Genomic DNA, 18916 nt, shown 5'->3' on the forward strand with positions numbered 1-18916 from the left:
TTTTTCAATTTTATCGCCCAGATGTAGCTAAATGTGAATGGGGGAAATAGAACAGAAACACACAACAATGTTTTATGCGAGTGGTAATGTAGCTTTAAGAATCTGATTGGTTTGTCATGCAGTCACTTTTTGACATTGAGGTGGAAGCTGGAAATGAAGCTAACCAGTGAAAGATGAATACTTTACAAGATAAGAAAGAAAAACGTGGAAACACACTGCAGCATTTATGGAGAGAGGAAAATTGTGTTACCACAAATCCTCTACATCTGCAAGATCCCGAATTGCAAATTTGCCTATTTGCGCTAAAAGATGTGTAAGAACTAAAATCAACATGTGCTGGTGAAAATCGTGTATCTGCAATTTTTAACCTATTTTAATGAATTCCACATTCACAAATTTCATCATTCGCAGAGGTTCTCAGGAACAGAGCCCTTGTGGATATGGAAGAATTACTATAATACCTTTAGTCACACTTAGAAACATAGATTTGCCAGCAAAACTCAACAGATAGTGATTCAATGTGAGAACCAGAGGGATTCAGCTTCCTGTCCCCTTCACACCTACTAACCCAATAACCAAGTGTCTACCCCTAATGCTGTTCATACTGAAATTTGTTAGCACAGATCAGAGACTGAATCTGTCTCAGTGGGTACCAGACTGGATAGTGCACTTGTCTAGGAAGCTTAGGAATGCTTGTCAAATCTCCCTAAGTGCAGATCATTTTACTGATCATTGTCAAATATGCATCACCTAAGTGATTTACAATCATGACAAATTATTCCGATATCCATTGAAAATGGCAACAATCAATCAACGCGTGGTGAGGATTGGATTGCAAAGATCGAAATATGTTGTCACTCTGGTGCAAACACAGACACATCTATTTCTCGTTGCTGTGCAAGTTACTATGAGTGGAGTTTGTGAGGTTGAAAGATGAAAACAAGCAAAAATGACTGAAAAGAAAATCAATTAAAGTAATTCCAAGAAATCAATGGTGAGAGAAGAAACAAAATGTAATTGATCTATGTAAAGAAAAGAGAGCCCGCATGGATGTGGGGAAAATAAGTAACTGACGGTGATGAGGAACTAATTAAGACATTTAAATAAGGAATAATATATGCAAAATAAAGGTGATATTAATTTCTGTATTAATCACGGTAAAGATTTTGGTCACTGCCATGACAAGGTTTGTGTTTAAATGCATTGTCTGCAGGGTTATAAGTTCAACTCTCACATGGGATATAATTGATTTTATCATCAATTGTACTCCAAAAAAAACTATGAGTATAGTCCAAGAATCTAATAATAGAAGATATTGACATAAAATTGAGATTGCACGCTGTTTACATGTTTCTTCTTGATATTTCATTCTGATTTTTGGCATTGTGCAATTATATAATGCCTTTGTAACTATATGTTCTAATCGTACAGCTAGGATATGGAGAGATGAAATATGTCATCACAATAGCAAAGTCATTTCTTGTTGCTTATCGCACTCTTTTCCCAACTTTCTGAAGGTGTAGCACTTTTCCCTCCAGTTTTGTTCCCCCTTCTATCTTCCTACAGTAGGCTGTATAATGCCTACTGAGAGGGTATAAAGTTGAGCCTGGCACATTCTACTTAGACTATTTAACTTTACTGTTAGCTAAATAGCCTGATAATATTCAAACAAAAAAATAGGCGCATTGGTGAAGTACCAGTAGATTAAGTTGTGACTGAATCTTTCCAAGAGTCACTGTTATCTCTCTGGTGTTCTCCCACATGGCCCCTTGTCAGCAGGCTATCCAGTTGTGAACAAAATGATATAGGAATTGCAGGTAGATTCAAATTCAACATCATGCACAATTGACTAATATCATTAAAGAATTCCTAATTTCTACAGACTTGAGATGCAGTCATGCTCTGTAAGGTTCTGAAGGAACTAATGGCCATGTTACATTGAGCTCCACCCAGATATACCTGGACCAACTCAACAAGATCCCAGTATTACGCAGGTCCACATGTAGGTGTACTTATTACTGACGTACAATAAGCCCTCTTGTTATCTAAGAATTGTACCCCTTCTAGTAACGTATCCTCTACCACTCGATGTGCCCATGACAAAGTGTAAACAAAAGAGGATTATTGACAGTGAATTGCCTCAAACAACCCTTAGTCAGTATCACATGCTGGTAGAGGCAACAAATACTGCAACCTATTGAAGTCCTGAAGAAGAGTCATACATGTTTCTCTCTCCACAGATGCTACTGGACTTACTGAGTTTTTCTTTCTGGAACACAATTGAAAACTTTATTGAAGAATTTGAAATAGTAGAACAGCAGAGTAGAGTTTACAAAACTGGCGGGCAAAGAAAATGTTGTACAGAATCTAACCAGATCTACAATCATTCAGTTTAAAACAGAATTTTTGAATACAAGAATAGAAGCTTAAAGAACACCAAATATTTAAAAATATTGAAATTATACAAATTTAAACTACATTTACATAACATGATTAATTGATACATTGAAAAGAAATGTAAGAGTTAATATGTCTTGAGAGATTCAAGATCAGAGAAGGGCCTTACAGAGCATGCGATTAGATTTTATGGCAGCCACAATTATGAAGTTAAGTCATTGTGTCCATATTAAACAGTAAGACTGAAGCTGATCTAATAAATACATACTTATATTCAGTGGGTCTGATGCAGATAATGTAGTATTAACAGACACAACATCACAGAGAATACATGCACTTTTGAAGATGTCATGGAAGCTTTTGATAATTATTTCGATTCAAGAAAAAATATAATTCTTGAATGAGTAAGATTTAACAAAGAGTTCAACTTCGAGATTAATCCACAAATAACCTCATTAATTACTTCTTCAGATCAGTGCAAATCTGTGAATATGAGCTTTGAATTCATAATCCATAAAAGATGTTTGTTGTTAGATTGCTTGATGAAACTTTGTCAGATTTCTTCTGGTACAAGGAAGACTTAATGTTAGAGAAAATTATTTGAATCATGCTGGAAATAGAGATCAGGAAGACTCATGATGTGGAGGTGCCAGTGTTGGATTGGGGTAGACAAAGTCAGAAGTCACACAACACCAGGTTATGGTCCAATAGATTTATTTGAAACACAAGCTTTTGGAAGATATCCCCTTAACAGGTGTCTTTACCTGATGAAGGGGCTATGCTGCAAAACCTTGTGATTTTAAATAAACCAGTTGGATTATAACCTGGTGTCAGAAGACTCATAGACAGATCTTTTAAGAGGAGAATGCCACACTCCTTCAAAATGGAAACAGAGTCTATTTAATTTGTCTGAAATGGACTCCATAAAGTGGCATGTGACAAGCTTATAAAGAGAACAAGCCAAGAACCCAATGAGACAAAAAAAGTATCAGACCAAAGTGACACCAAAGGCTCAGGTAATGTTCAGCCATTATTGAGGAATGCTACATTTACAGAACTGTAGATCACTTCAAGAAAATGTTCAGATGTAAGACACAATTTCATAAAGGTAAAAGTATTGGTTGCCACATATGCCAAGGGGACCACAATCACAAGAAAAGGTGTCTGCATTTAAACACATTACCACCTCTGGACAATACACCTGAGGCATTCCTGGGGGGGACTAATGACTCTGAGAAGACTGAAAAACAGAAGCTACCTTTGTGAATGGGAATCCTGTTGATTTTGTGCCTGATTGAGGAGCAAGTGTACTTGTCCTATCTAGCCAATTCACAAGGCTGAAGAAGTAAAAGTTACAACTCCAGAAGTAAGATGAGATGGCATAGGTGGAATAAAAATCAGGAGGACAGGAATGTTGCAACTTACATTACACTGGGATACACATAAAAGAGTTGAAAATATGTTTGTTGTTCACAATCAACTAACTCTACACTTAAGCCTGCACACTTACCTCCGCCGGATGTTCATCAGAAGAGTTGGAAGAGGTCAATAACCTCCCAGAGTGCAACTGGTCCAGATGCAAACAGTTGTCCAAATACTGGTCAAGAGCAAATCATTATTGACCAACCAATCAAAAGGTGGCCACTGGAAGTCTTCATTGAGCTTCCCAGACATATGGCAGAAGTCAAAGAAGGCAAAGAATCAAGCCATGTCCTTAGTGTTGGTGTAGAGCCAATATTGTCAACATAGAGGAAGTCACAGACTTCATAGAACTGGTGGAAATGCTCAATGCTCTGCATTCCAAAACAGAACAGTCAATGCCAGTGACTGAGGTAGTTCTGAGTGAGCAACAATCTTACAGTAACATGGCAGTGAGTCTGAAAGATTTAATTGTGGGTGACTGAAAATATCCAGACCCTCAACAACTTAAGGGTGAGAGCACTTCAGTCAGAAGTAGAAATTGCTTGATCCAGAAATCCAAAATGCCACAAGACAGATATTACTCATTTGAAAGAAAAATCTTCCAGGAAAGGAAGTCAGGAGACTAAGGGTCCTCCAGGTAAGGTATGAGACCAACAACACCATCCGCAAAGAGCAAGTCCTTCCACAAAGGATATCTGAGAGAATACCTGATGGAGGAATGATCCATAAATCAAAACAGGGGTCAATAGTCTGAAAGCAAGAGATCGATCATTTTTCCAACTCTGAAGAAAGTGAAGAAAAGGAGAAGTGCGGAATGTGCAAACAGCATTTGAAAAGTCAGAAATTTGGAGTTAGGTAATTTGGGGTATTGTAAGTGCAATGCAATTATATATATGATTGTGTAATAGATCAATTATGGAGAAAAAGCACTTGGGGAGTAACGTTGCCTCAGATAATAATTCAGAAAGTGTTAATATTCACGTTTCATTGGGACCACACATTCTACTGATGTCACACAGAGTCAGTAAGCAGAGACAAAGGGGGAAATCTTCCCAGTCTGTAAACAATATAGACATTGGCATGTCAGTTGGGAAAATAAGGTGAGATTGGCAGAAATGTGATTATTGTCGAAAAGTGTATTGTTGGAAAAGCACGGCCGGTCAGGCAGCATCCGAGGAGCAGGAGAGTCGATGGTTCGAGCATGAGCTCTTGATCAGTACCTGATGATGTGCACATGCTCGAACCATCGACTTGCCTGCTATTCGGATGCTGCCTGACTGGTTGTGCTTTTCCAGCACCACACCTTTTGACTCTGATCACCAGCATCTGTAGTCCTCACTTTCTCCTAGAAATGTGATTATTGACATGAAGAGGAAAATGACCAATTCTCCAGGTGAATTTCAAATGGGCACAGGTTGTCAGCTACTCGGGCGCATCAAGATTCAGAGATCTGTCTCACTGCAGTCCAGAGGGCGGTGCCATAGTCTACCCTGCAGTGAGTCAGTTCACTCACTCGAGGGAGTCATGGTAAGCTGGAGAGCTGCACAGAGATCAATTATTGGTCAGGTCACAGAACAGTCAGGACCGTCTGTCTGAATAATAAACCAAATGAATTGTTGGAAAAAGTCAGCAGTTATAGAATCATAGAATCACAGAGATGTACAACACAGAAACAGACCCCTTGGTCCAACTTGTCCATGCCGACCACATATCCTAACCTAATCTCGTCCTATTTGCCAGCATTTGGCCCATATCCCTCCAAACCCTGCCCATTCATGTACCCATCCAAATGCCTTTTAAATGTTGCAATTGGGCCAGCCTCCAACACTTCCTCTTGCAGCTCATTCCATGCATGCAGTACCCTTTGCGTGAAATAGTTGCCACTTAGGTCCCTTTTATATCTTTCTCCCTCACCCTAAGCCTATGCCCTCGAGTTCTGGACTCCCCCACCTCAGGGAAAAGACCTTGTCTATTTACCCTATCCATGTACCTCATGATTTTATAAACCTCTTTAAGGTGACCCCTTAGCCCTAGACTATTCAGCCTCTCCCTATAGCTGAAATCCTTCAACGCTGGCAACATCCTTATAAGTAATTTCTGAACCATGTTAAGTTTCACAATATCCTTCTGATAGGAAGGAGACCAGAATTGCATGCAATATTTCAAAAGTGGCCTAACCAATGACCTCCCCACTCCTATACTCAATGCTTTGACCAATAAAGGAAAGCATACTAAATGCCTTCTTCACTATCCTATCCATCTGTGACTCTTCATTCTGGCAACATCTGTGGAGAGAAATCAGATTTAACTTTTCAGATCCAGGGAACCTTATTCAGAACTGATGGTAGCTATGGAATTTTTTTTATTTAATCAGAAGATAGGGAACTCTACAGCTTGTTGGACTCAATATCAAGTTCAACAATTTTAAGGCCTGTGGTACTTTCTCCCATGTCCTTACCCAAACCCCCTCACATTGTTATCACATGGTCTGCAATTACTCACAACCCATTGTTAGCCACAAACAATCCCTGTTAGTGGCCATTCTTTCTCCTAGGCTGATCATTGTTCACTCCTTTGTCTGTCCAACTGTTCTCTTGCTTGGGGCTCTATCTCCACCTATTGTTTACTCCTTATCCCCTCTAGCCCCACCCTATCTTCTGCATTAAAAGTCAAATTCTCCTAACTATATTGGCATCATGTTGGAGGTGGAATTGGTAGCTAATGATCCTATAGATTTGGATTGAAGGATTGAAGGCAGCAAGCTAGGATGCCAAGAGGACAATAATTGGGAAGGAGAAAGCTCAACGTGTAAGTGAAGAGTTACAATTGTGCATTGGAACATGTCAGTTTCTGTGTTCAAACCACCCTGGTTGAGACAGGAATGCAGTTCAGTACAGTGGTTGGAGAGATCGTAATTCAATATGTTGTGTGGGAATATTTAAAATCACACAGTCGTAGAGATGTCCAGCATGGAAGCAGACCCTTCAGTTCAACTCATTCATGCCGACCAGATATCCCAAATTAATCTCTTCCCATTTGCCAGCATTTGGCCCATATCCCTCTAAACTGTTCCTATTTATATACCTCTCCAGATGCCTTTTAAATGTTGTAATTGTACTAGCCTCCACTTCCTCTGGTGGCTCATTCCATGCATGCACCATCCTTGACATGAAAACGTTGCCCCTTAGGTGCCTTACATATCTTTCCCCTCTCACCCTAAACCTATGCCCTCTAGTTCCTGACTTCCCCACCCCAGGGAAAAGACCTTGTCAATTTACCTTATCCATGCTCCTCATGATTTTATAAACCTCCACAAGGTCACCCCTCAACCTCCAACTCTCCAGAGAAAACAGCCTCAGCCTATTTAGCCTCTCCCTGTAGCTCAAGTCCTCCAACCCTGGTAACATCCTTGTAAATCTTTTCTGAACCCATTCAAGTTTCACAACATCCTTTCTATTGGAGGGAGACCAGAATTGTACGCAATATTCCAAAAGTGGCCGAATCAATGTCCAGCCACAATATGACCTCCCAACTGCTATACTCGACATTCTGACCAATAAAGAAAAGCATACCAAACACCTTCTGCACTATCCTAACTACCTGCAACTCTACTTTCAAGGAACTATGAGCATGCAGTCTAAGGTCTCTTTGTTCTGCAACATTCCCCACGACCTTACCATTAAGTGTATAAATCCTGCCCTGATTTGCTTTCCCAAAATGCAGCATCTCACATTTATCTGAATTAAACACCATCTGCTACTCCACAGCCCATTGGCCCATCTGATCAAGATCCTCTTGTAATCTGAGGTAACCTTCTTCGCTGTCCACTACACCTCCAATTTTGGTGCAATCTTCAAACTTACTAACTATACCTCTCATATTCACATCCAAATCATTTCTATAAATGACAAAAATCAGTGGACCCAGCACCGATCCTTGTGGCACACCACTGGTCACAGGTTTCAGTCTGAAAAGAAACCCTCCACCATCACCCTCTGTCTTCTACCTTTGATCCTGTTCTGTATCCAAATGGTGAATACTCCCTGTATTCCATGAAATCGAATCTTGCTAACCAGTCTACCATGAGGAACCTTGTCGAACACCTAACTAAAGTCCATACAGATCACATATATCGCTGTGCCCTCATCAATCTTCATTATTTCTTCAAAAATCTCAAATAAGTTAGTGAGACATGTTTCCCATGCACAAAGCCATGTTGACTATCCCTAATCAGACCTTGCCTTGACAAATACATGTAAGTCCTATCCCTCAGGCTTCCCTCCAACAACTTGCCCACCACCGATGCCAAAGTAGACAAACAGGAGGCTGGAAGAACACAGCAAGCCAGGCAGCATCAAGATGATTTGGGTGTAACCCCTCCGATGTCAGGCTCACCGGTCTATAGTTCCCTCGTTTCTCCTTACCACTATCTTAAACAGTGGCACCACATTAGCCAACCTCCAGTCTTCTGGCACCTCACCTGTGACTATCGATGATACAAATATCTCAGCAAGAGGCTCAGCAATTACTTCCCTAGCTTCCCACAGAGTTCTTGGGTACACCTGATCAGGTACTCGGGTTTTTTTACTTTTATGAATTTTAAGAAATCCAACACCTCGTCTTCTGTAATACGGACATTTTTCAAGATGTCACCATCTAATTCATCACATTCTATATCTTCCACGTCCTTCTCCACAGTAAATACTGATGCAAAATACATGTTTAGTATCCCCCCATCTCCTGCGGTTTTACACAAAGGCTGCCTTGCTGATCTTTGAGGGGCCCTAATCTCTCCCCAGTTACCCTTTTTTCCTTAATGTATTTATAAAATCCCTTTGGATTCTGCTGAACCCTATTTGCCAAAGCTATCACATGTTCCCTTTTTACCCTTTTGGTTTACCTCATAAGTATACTCCTACTGCCTCTATACTCGAAGGATTCACTCAATCACTACTATCTATACCTGGCATGTGCTCCCCTCTTTATCTTGACCAAAACCTCAATTTTTCTAGTCACCTCGCATTCCCTACGCCAGCCTTGCCTTTCACCCTGACAAGAATATACTGTTAGTGATTTTTGATACTGTCTCTGGACTCTTGTTATCTTATTTTGAAGCCTTCCCGTTTTCCAGTTGTCCCTTTACCTGCGAACATCCATCCCCCCAATCAACTTTTGAAAGTTCTTGCCTAATGCTGTCAGAATTCCTCCAATTTAGAACTTTAACTTTTAGATCTAGTCTAACCTTTTCCATCACGATTTTAAAACAGGGTATTATGGTCGCTGGCCCCAAAGTGCTCCCTCATTGATACCTCAGTCACTTGCCCTGCCTTATTTCCCAAGAGTAGGTCAAGTTTTGCACCTTCTCTAGTAGGTACATGCACATACTGAAACAGAAAATTTTCTTATACATACCTAACAAGTTCCTCTCCATCTAAATCCTTAACACGAGGCAGTTCCAGTCTATGTTTGGAAAGGTAAAATCCCCGAACATAACCATCTTATTATTTTTATAGATTACTGAAATCTCCTTACAAATTTATTTCTCAATTTCTCTCTGACTATTAGGGGACCTATAACACAATCCCAATAAGGGGATCATGCCTTTCTTATTTCTCAGTTCCACCCAAATAACTTCCCTGGACATATTCCCAGGAGTATCCTCCCTGAGTACAGCCATAATGTAATCCCTTGTCGAAAATGCTACTCCCCCTCTTCTCTTGACCCCCACCTTTCTATTGTTTTTATAGCATTTATAGCCCAATACTGATGGGCTTGACAGGGAGTGCAAGGAAGAAAGGGACAAAAACAGAAGTTGCTGGAAAAATTCAGCAGGTCTGGCAGCATCTGTGAAGAGACATCAGAGTTAATGATTCGGGTCCAGTGACTCTTCCTCAGAACTCAGGAAAGGTCACTGGACCAGAAACGTTAACTCTGATTTCTCTTCACAGATGCTGCCAGATCTGCTGAACTTTTCCAGCAACATTTGCTTTTCTTTCTGCTTTACAGCACCCATTGTTCTTTTTTTTTCTTATGAAGGAAGAAAGGGAGATGGAGATTCATGAGGGCCCCTCAATTACCAACTGAAGAATGTGAGTCACTGGGCCAAGTGCAGTCAGTGTTGTCTTTCATCCTCATATAAATCGAGAATCCACACTAGAAATGGGAAATGGTTGTGACCACATGGAATGGGCAGGCTCAGTGGGTATTTTTCTGACTGAGTGTGCAGGCACAGCTTTGAGTGATTTGAGACCCTTCAAGTAGCAGTTGTATATATCAGGCAGTCTCACAATTTGGGTGAAGTTATTAGGAATCACAGAACCCAGCAGGTGAAATGCTTACAGTGTCCAACTGTGTGGGAGACAGATCCTAGTCAGTGCAATCTAGCCCAGATCATTGGTCAGATTGAAGATAGTCAGCTCCGTGAAGCAGAAGGAATCACAGGTGACCATTAAAGTGACAGCCGGTGGCTTTTGCAGCTCAGTGTCCATATCTCTGGGCCTGAAGGCCTGGGTTCAAGGCCCACCTGCTCCAAAGATGAGTCACAGTATCTCTGAACAAATAATTTTTAATTAAATTGATTAAATAAATCTAAAACGAACACTCATAGGCCACACCTCATAAACACAATTTAACATCTCATTGGCTACACAAAGACACAAAGCTAGCACCCTCTGACCTTAAACTGCAAGTATTTGCCAATATGATAATGTATTTACGCAAAATGATTCATGTTATATTATTCGGAATAAGGTCCTTATGTCAAAGGTCCACCTAGAGAGGTTTCATGGCTCTCCTGACTGGAACCCACAATGACCCATTGTATGAGGCATGATATTAAATTGTCATTTGCGAATGATGTGACTGCTCACATTTCCTAACGAGTTGTTCTGTTTCTTATATTCCCCAGATGGGATCATTGGAAGCATGAACATGGAGTCATAGCATCATAAGGGTGTACAGCATGAAAACTTTCGGTCCAATTTGTTCAGGCCGACCAGCTCTCCCAAATTAGTCTATTCTCATTTGCCAGCACTTGGCCCATATCCCTCAAATCCTTCCTATTCGTACACCCATCCAGATGCCTTTTTAATGCTGCAGTTGTACTAGCCTCCACCACTTCCACTGGCAGCCTATTCCATACACCAGTTCTGTTCTGATGGCTAGCTCTCCCTATATTCCATGAGATCGAACTACAGCAGGCTTATCGTCGCTGCTGCTGTGATGCAACAGAGATGCAGAAAGATTGAGAGAGGAACAGATGCTGCAGAAAGCCCTGGACCAGCGGCAAACTCCAAACCGGCCTCCACATGAAGAGATAGCATGTGAAGATCCCTACAGGAGGCACAAGAGGCACAGAGTGGATTGTCCTCAATATCATTTCCTCCAGATGAGTAAGGTGCATTGTCACTTCAGACTGCAGATGTCCCAGGACACTGCCACAGGCGTCTGGTCCTGGGAGCTGATGGTGGCATCTGGTCTGAATGGCTGTCAAAGAGATAGCTTCACTAAACCGACTGCTTCCAAGGACCCGCTGAGGACTTGTGTGCAATCTCACAACTTTCCCACAAATCTATTAAAGACTGTTACCAATGCAATAAGTGAAAGACCACATCAATTCATCCAGTTTCCCTGTGTGGAGGGCAGCTATATAGCTAGCCAGTAGATTTGCCAATGTAACTGGCTTCTACCAGGTGCAAGGCAATAATAAACTGGAAACGCGTTACATTAACAGTGTCCTATCAGAGTGCAGCAGATTTCATTGAAAAAAACAGGTTTCCATTTCATCAATGTGCAAGTCATCTATTGGCATTGTCGCTGCATCTTAGAAGTTTGCACCAAGACCCTGGGAGTGTCTATGATACCTCTGTCCTTGAGTGCTCTTATGTTCTTGCCAGGTTTCAAGGATGGTTACTAGGAAAGAGGCCTACCCCTTCTGGCCATGGCTAATGACTGTTCCATTATGCTATCTCCTGACTCCAGTGGAGTGTATGTACAAGATGGCCTATTCTTTGACAGGATCATTGTGAAGCAGATGACAGCTCTAATTGGAATATAAGCCTCCATTGCTTGGATGCATCTGCAGTACAGTCCAGAGAGGGTGTGCCACACAATCCTTGCACGCTGAGCTCTGTGCAACTGCAGCAGGCAGAGAGGCTGTGAGAAGAGTAGCAGTCTTCCCAGGAGGAAGATAAGAAGATTCAACAGGGGGACCATCACCTTTCATATGACAGAGTGTAGCAGCGTCAGACTCAACAAGCCAAGCTGGATAAATTGATACCCAGTTGCATTAAAAGAGAACTGGCTGCAGTGGGCACTCGGTGAAAGTGAGGATTGCAGATGCTGGAGATCAGAGTCTAGATTAGAGTGGTGCTGGAAAAACACAGCAGGTCAGGCAACATCCGAGGAGCAGGAAAATCAACATTTCAGGCAAAGCCCTTCATCAAGAATGAGGCAGGGAGCCTCCAGGGTGGAGTGATAAATGGGAGGGGGGTGTGGGGCTTGGGAGAAGGTAGCCAAGAGTACAATAGGTGGATGGAGGTGGGGATGAAGATGATAGGTCAGGGAGGAGGGTGGAGTGGATAGGTGGAAAGGAAGATAGACAGGTAGGACAGGTCATGAGGATGGTGCTGAGCTAGCAGGTTGGAACTGGGGTAATGTGGGGGGAGGGGAAATGAGGAAACTGGTGAAATCTACATTGATGCCATGGGGTTGAAGTGTTCCGAAGCAGAAGATGAGACATTTTTCCTCTAGGCATTGGGTGGTGAGGGAGTGGCGATGGAGGAGGCCAGTGACCTGCATGTCCTTGGTAGAGTGGGAGGTGGATTTGAAATGTTGGGCCATGGGGCAGTGTGGTTGATTGGTGCGGGTGTCTCGGAGATGTTCCCTAAAGCGCTCTACTAGGAGGTGCCCAGTCTCCCCAATGTAGAGGAGACCGCATCGGGTGCAATGGATACAATAAATGACATTGGTGGATGTGCAGGTAAAACTTTGATGGATGTGGAAGGCTCCTTTGGGGCCTTGGATAGAGGTGAGGGAGGAGGTGTGGGCGCAGGTTTTGCAATTCCTGCGGTGGCAGGGGAAGGTGCCAGGAGGGGAAGGTGTCTTGTTGGGGGGGCGTGGATCTGACCAGGTAGTCATGGAGGGAATGGTCTTTGCCGAAAGGGTGGGGAGGGAAACCTATCCCTGGTGGTGAGGTCCGTTTGGAGGTGGCGGAAATGTTGTCAGATGATGCGGTTTATGCGAAGGCTGGTAGGGTGTAAGGTGAGCACCGGGGGGGGTTCTGTCCTTGTTGCGGTTGGAGGGGTGGGGTTTGAGGGCGGAGGTGTGGGACATGGATGAGATACGTTGGAGGGCACATGTGGACTTGCAGAAATTCCCTATGATCCGGATAATTATGCCTCACCCCGTGAATGTTTACTTATTGTTATCATGGAATAAATGTTCTTATTATCTAAGAACAATGCTTCTTCTATAGATACTCTACAGTGGTGTAGCCTCTCCCATGAATTACGAGATGGGCTCAACCCAGTAAAACTTGCAAATGCCACATACCAGTCTGATTCCTCACGTATACTTCAAGCTGAAATTCCAGTTCATCCAGTATGTTCATTTCTCTTTTACAGATTTTTCCCTTTGATTGGTGGCAGCAAAACTCCTCATATAACCCTTGTCTGCTACTGCAGATTGATCGGAATAGCAAGTACGAGGAGATATTATGAGTGGTTATCTGGGAAAAGATCACAGGCATCACCTGTGTCAGGCAGCTTCGAGGAACAAGAATGGAAAGCAGTGTGTTCATTATTACCAATTGTTAAGTATTATTGTTTAAATCATTTTATTTAATACATTTGGTTAATTGATTGTACTGAAATCACTGTCTAACGCTTTTCTGTTTGTTCCAAGAACTCAGTTTAGCTTACAGGACCTTGCAATGCGGTGAAGCTGCACATTCTTATTTAGATTTGTTGAAGTTAGATACAAATGATTGGCTTACTAGACTAGTTCAGAGTTAACCATATTGCCATTAGTCTGGGGTCACATACAGGCCAGGCTCGGTAAAAATGGCAAACTTCTCCGTTTTAAGACATTTGTCAACCAGACAGGGTTTTATGATACATTTGTAGTATCATGATTATCATTAATGAGGCATAGTATTTTATTTGAGATTTATTAATTAATTGCATTTCCATTTCTCCAGCTGAGGTGGTATTTAGTCCCCTGTCTGACAGTATTAGTTCCAGGCCTTTTGATTTCTCGTCTCATTCGGAGCTAAATCCCTCTCTAATTTCACAACTCATGGGTTCTCCTGATGCATTTTGACAATTGTTGCATTAATGCATTGGATGTGGACATTGCTGGGAAGAACAGCATTTATTACACAGCCCGAACTGCCTTTGAGAAGGGGGTGGTGAACCAGCTTCGTGAATATAACTGTGTCGGTGAGACCATTTTATAAGGAACCTGCAATGGTCTGGAATCTCATGTAGGCCAGACCCAGGGTTAACGATGGCAAGACTTCTTTTGATTGAGGACATTAATGTACTGGATGGGTTTTTCCAATAATTTTGTAGTTTCATGTTGGACAGGTTTTCATTGCAGATTTATTTAATTAACTGAATATAAATGCTCCATTTGCCATTCGGGATTTAAAATCCTGCCGTCAGGTCAATAGTCCAGACCTTTGACATTTTAGTCCAGTAGCATAATCCCTATGCTACTGTCCCCTTCTCCATCACTGTCATGGTTTTGCTGCCTGGTCTCAGTTTGTCCTGACTGCTGCTGCAACATGAGTAGAAAAAGTGGAAACTCCTCTCACGCAGTGAATCCAGGGCACCTGCCTAATTTACAACACTTGATGAGGAAAAGCCCTGAGGTAATTTTCATTGCAACCTACAGAATACCTTAACTTTCTGTATCCACTTTACTGGAAACTTCAATGTGGATATGCACAATGTCAATAGATTGGACTTGATGTGTCCCATCAGCGACAAACAAAGCCCTCATGGATTTCATTTCACATTCCCATTCAAGGGAATGGTTACTGTCGTGTAACCTGACCCGGTAGCAGCTGGCCTCGCACAAGACCTGTACAATCTCACTCAAAAATAAATTGAAAAATAGAGTTCATTTAGTCAGTCGCAGTAAACATCTTGCTCAGTTTGACATCTAACATACACCAGGTGAACAACTGTTCCAAATGTTATATTCAGTAATGTTGCCTGTCAGTCAGAATTCTTAACAATACATTTTCTGGTCTGACACAAGTGTTGCTGATAATAACACATCATCTGAAAGTGATGTCCAAATATTTAGAGAATAATTAAATTTTAGATTGGCACACAGACAGTTAATGTAAACAAGATAATTCAGTTGTAAAGGGTACAATTTCAGCCTTGTCCCTGTTATGCCTCCAAGTTCAATCCTGGCCTTTGACCTGACATAGCAGCTGCAAACATTATGTTGGAATGGATTACACATACTTTCACTGGCTCTCATTTCCTTTGGTAATAGTAAGAAGGATTTGTGCAACAACTGGTTGACATATGCTGCATTACCTGGGGCAAGACAGGCCTTTGCTTTCTCAAGGTAGTGAAAGAACTTTCCAAAACTAGAAACTACTATTTTCTGGGGATTTACTAATAATCTCTTAATATATAACATACAGCTCAACTTTCTATGACTTCTTTATGTAAAAGATCAAAAATAGCACAGCCCTCTCCATGCATTTTAGAAACGTGCACATTATATTTTTTCTCTCTTATTTGTAATGTTTTTCTTTGTTTTGCATTAGCTATTAAACATTTGAATATTTTAAGTAATGGATACACTATGAGACCCAATAGTTTGCCCGAAGAATTATGTGGCAAGTATACCTGAAGGGTTAGTCGTGCAGGTTCTACTATAAATCCTCATGTGGGTTTTATTTATGCTATATCTTCAAAATTCTCGCAGTGAATTTGAACTTTCCTTCAAATTAACAAACATGTGAAGGGCCAAACCAGAGCACAAGGCATCACCGATAAAGAAAATAGGAGATGACTCACGCAAAAACTATAATATTATCAAGACATTACTGTCAACCTTTAAGTTTTGCATGAAGAAATGAGTGCCCTAGAAATAGCAATAAGGAATGGTAAAGAATGACTCAGAACAGAAACTTCTGTGCAGTTCTAATTTTAATGAGGATGGCAAAAATGCATGGGTCTTGCAAATGAATGGTGTTTATTTAAGTTCTTGCAGGAAAACGAAGAAACTTTTTAAATTAATTCTAGTACTTATTGGTGTGGAAAGCCACAGTGCAAATTGATTGGATCACTCTGTAATTGTCTACTTCGTGAGACTTGGGTTGACCACCATACACAACATCTGGAAAATAGCAGAAAAGTCAATTATAAATTCAGAGAGAAATTACTGGCAAAATCTTTGTCCAATACTACTGTACATTGTTTAAAACAATTGAGGTCATTTTTAAAGTAGTCATTCTCTTATGTTCACTTGAATAATGGCTACCTGTGCAGTGGATGAGAAAGTGACCTCACTGTTTAAAGGTTGTCTTGTACTCGAGTTTGCAGTATCTTATTCTGTAATTCACTCTAGAGGACATGACCTATTTTTTCTCCATCCGTGCCTATTACCTGACTGTCTTGTTCACTTTCCCCAGTTTCCTGTCTCCCATTGCTCCTCCTCAGGCCTCTGGTTCCTTCTCTCTATATATGATGGTAGCAACGCAAGCAACAATCTACATTAAAATCAATCTTCCCACTCTATTTAACAATGAGGTGCTTCATCACCAATTCATAGATTTTGCAGTGGATTTTAACTCAAAGGTAGGGAGGGTTAACTTATACTATATGCGTGTGACATGATGAATTGCACAATTTGAGAAGTTCAAGTAAATATAATGCTGAAATTAATCTTCTGCAAATAACCGACTGGGCGGTATAATCATAAAAAATTGAAACATACAGTGCTCTAGTTTAAAGGCAGGATATGCCAGAACTGTCATTGTTATTGAAATCTTTAACCTTCTTACTTTACTACCATCAATTCCCTGCTATCAATATGCCAGTTGAAAACATGATTTGTTTAAGGTCTGTGTTGTACCGCAGGTTGTATGTTTATATTGGGATTCCTCACATTGCAAGTTCCCTGCCTTGTCCATTGTATTGCAGTGTCATTCCGAGACAAACATGAGAAATGGAAAGAACAATCATTCTTGGTTTCTCTGGCACAGTCTTTCGAGGTGACTTTGAGGTAAGCAGAGGCAAACACCTAATGGACTGCACTTGATATGAAACAGTGGGAGAAAATTACAGTAAAAACATTTTTACTAAAAAGAAGTGCAAATTAAGTTAAAAATGTCTAATATTTGAAAATAATAATAATTTAAATCTAAATCTAAATCAAAATTGGTTCTCAGGTGACCTGCATCTAAACAAATAAAAAGATAAGATTTTATTTTGCTATTGAAGCCACAAAAGTAAAATGTATAAGGGAGTACTGAAATGAAAGCTCAGCATTGTGTTATGTAGGTTGCTCAACATAGTGGTAAATTGGCTCTCTGCTTCGACTTTGGACCAGTGTTAACCCTGGTGCTTTGAAATAAACAGACCTTCCCTACAAACAGCGCAATTTTAAGTTAAACCAGTTTATGCCACATTAACCAGTGCAAGGTACAACAGCTTCTCCCTTCTGTTCAAGAGTTGATTAAATTCAATCTGTCACCAAGTAGGTGAGTAACAGTAAGAAGGAGTGTTGTTTCAGATTAGATCCTGTGGCTGGAAACAGATCCTCTATTATGTTAAGTTTTTTGTTTGAAGTGCCAGAAGGTAGAGGCTACAGTTGATAATTGTCAACCATACTAAAGCCAAAACTCAAAATAAGCTCAAGCTGAAAAGCTTCATTTCTCACAGGCATAGATCAGGCCCTAGTGATCCTGAAGAATAATTCCTTCACCTACGTTATTAATGGCATTGGCAAGATCAAAGTTAGAATTGTGCTTGTTTCAAACTCATAAAACAGAGTTTTATTTTATAATTAAGGTTTATAGAAGGAACTTAAATTTATTCACAATAGAAAAAAAGATCAGTAAATACTGTCCAAAGTTGCTTGACAAGTGTGTAAAGAATAGTTCTAATTTTCCAACTAAAACTGCAGGGATGGTCTAATGATGGAACAAGACACGAGATAGATGAGAGAAGATAATGTTGAGAGCTGAGACTGGATGTGAAAATTTGTTATGCATAAGGTTCTAGTAACTAGACATAGGGTTCTTAGCTTTTTCTGTTTTTGCTCTGTGTAAGCGTGTGTGTTATTAGAGCATATGAAATCTCCCTGTTGCTCTCTCTTTTAGGCCTCTTTAAAGTCTAAATTCAAGTTAAAATATTGACATGCTTTGCAGTGAGCCAGAAGTTAGACATTGTCTTTATAAATAAACCTATCTACAATGGACCAAATGGAATGGATTTGGAAACGGACCTTGAACTATCAGCAGTGGATTGAAAGGCAGCTGTGAAAACCTAGAGACAGACATCATAGCGAGATATTACACCCAACTATTGGCGTGACAGAAGTAGAGTATGTACTAATCATGGGATCGGAAGTATATATGTAATAGAAGCTTTCACATATCACAGTTAAAAGAAAATTGGATGGTGAAAGGTGCATGCCCAACTTTTCACATTAATGGGGACCATTCCTGCAATGTGTTGCTCCCTGTCCAATTTTTCTCCATAATCTGCATCTAGCAAAAAAACATACTCATGCACAATAACAGAAAATGCTTAATTTTGATATATTATGAACAAGAGTTTAGATCAGAGTGGTGCTAGAAAAGCACAGCAGGAGAGGCAGCATCTGAGGAGCAGGAAAATCGATGTTTCGGGCAAAAGCCCTTCATGCGGAATAGAGGCAAAGAGCCTCCAGGATGGAGAGATAAATGGGGAGCCGGGGGGGGGGGTGGTTTGGTGGGGGTGGAGGTGGGTGGGTGGTTGGGTCCGGCTGGGGAGAAGGTAGCAAAGAGTATAATAGGTGAATGGGGGTGGGGATGAAGGTGATAGGTCAGAGAGGAGAGTGGATTGGATAAGTGGGAAGGGAG

The 18916-nt window shown here is 40.9% G+C and overlaps 1 long non-coding RNA gene across 1 annotated transcript in view; it reads left to right on the plus strand.

Annotated features, from left to right (window-relative positions):
* Nucleotides 1-13445: 13445 nt before the first annotated feature.
* LOC140480350 (uncharacterized) overlaps nucleotides 13446-18916 on the plus strand; it is a 48982-nt gene continuing 43511 nt past the window's right edge. Inside the window, exons 1-2 of the long non-coding RNA XR_011961275.1 lie at nucleotides 13446-13608; nucleotides 16992-17073. This is a non-coding gene — a long non-coding RNA (uncharacterized lncRNA). The remainder of the gene's footprint in view (nucleotides 13609-16991; nucleotides 17074-18916) is intronic.

The sequence above is a fragment of the Chiloscyllium punctatum genome, chromosome 8, assembly GCF_047496795.1.
Source record: "Chiloscyllium punctatum isolate Juve2018m chromosome 8, sChiPun1.3, whole genome shotgun sequence".
In the NCBI taxonomy this organism is placed as follows: domain Eukaryota; kingdom Metazoa; phylum Chordata; class Chondrichthyes; order Orectolobiformes; family Hemiscylliidae; genus Chiloscyllium; species Chiloscyllium punctatum.